Source organism: Arachis stenosperma, chromosome 3 (genome assembly GCF_014773155.1).
Source record: "Arachis stenosperma cultivar V10309 chromosome 3, arast.V10309.gnm1.PFL2, whole genome shotgun sequence".
NCBI lineage: Eukaryota > Viridiplantae > Streptophyta > Magnoliopsida > Fabales > Fabaceae > Arachis > Arachis stenosperma.
This window is the reverse complement of record NC_080379.1, coordinates 134,868,413-134,869,482: the sequence shown is the minus strand read 5'-3', so window position 1 is coordinate 134,869,482 and position 1,070 is coordinate 134,868,413. Positions and strand designations below refer to the sequence as shown.

The 1,070-nt window shown below is 40.7% G+C and overlaps 1 non-coding gene across 1 annotated transcript; it reads left to right on the top strand.

Annotated features, from left to right (window-relative positions):
• The first annotated feature begins 305 nt into the window (after positions 1 to 305).
• Positions 306 to 413, top strand: LOC130971047 (small nucleolar RNA R71). Its single transcript, XR_009082283.1, has one exon. It is a non-coding gene; the product is annotated as a small nucleolar RNA R71 (small nucleolar RNA).
• The last annotated feature ends 657 nt before the right edge of the window (positions 414 to 1,070 follow it).

Below are 1,070 nucleotides of genomic sequence, written 5' to 3'. Positions count from 1 at the left end.
GCATTTTGCATTCCAGACAGACTTTGAGAAATCAAATTGACTTGTTGAGTCAATATCTTGTTCTGAGCCAAAATGGTATTCAGAGTATCAATCTCAAGAACTCCTTTCTTCTGATTTGTCCCATTGTTCACAGGATTCCTTTCAGAAGTGTACATGAATTGGTTATTTGCAACCATTTTAATTAGCTCTTGAGCTTCTGTAGGCGTCTTCTTCAGATGAAGAGATCCTCCAGCAGAGCTATCCAAAGACATCTTGGATAGTTCAGAGAGACCATCATAGAAAATACCTATGATGCTCCATTCAGAAAGCATGTCAGAAGGACATTTTTTGATCAATTGTTTGTATCTTTTCCAAGCTTCATAGAGGGATTCTCCATCCTTCTGTCTGAAGGTTTGGACTTCCACTCTAAGCTTACTCAATTTTTGAGGTGGAAAGAACTTTGCCAAGAAGGCATTGACTAGCTTTTCCCATGAGTCCAGGCTTTCTTTAGGTTGTGAGTCCAACCATGTCCTAGCTCTGTCTCTTACAGCAAAAGGGAATAGCATAAGTCTGTAGACCTCAGGGTCAACCCCATTAGTCTTGACAGTGTCACAGATTTGCAAGAATTCAGCTAAGAACTGATGAGGATCGTCCAATGGAAGTCCATGGAACTTGCAATTCTGTTGCATTAGAGAAACTAATTGAGGCTTAAGCTCAAAGTTGTTTGCTCCAATGGCAGGGATAGAGATGCTTCTCCCATAGAAGTCGGGAGTAGGTGCAGTAAAGTCACCCAGCACCTTCCTTGCATTGTTGTTGTTTTCGGCTGCCATGTGTTCTTCTTCTTTGAAGAATTCGGTTAGGTCCTCTACAGAGAATTGTGCCTTAGCTTCTCTTAGCTTTTGCTTCAAGGTCCTTTCAGGTTCAGGGTCAGCTTCAACAAGAATGCCTTTGTCTTTGTTCCTGCTCATATGAAAGAGAAGAGAACAAGAAAATATGGAATCCTCTATGTCACAGTATAGAGATTCCTTGAGGTGTCAGAGGAACAGAAAAATAGAAAGAAGAGGTAGAAGAATTCGAACTTAATTAGATAG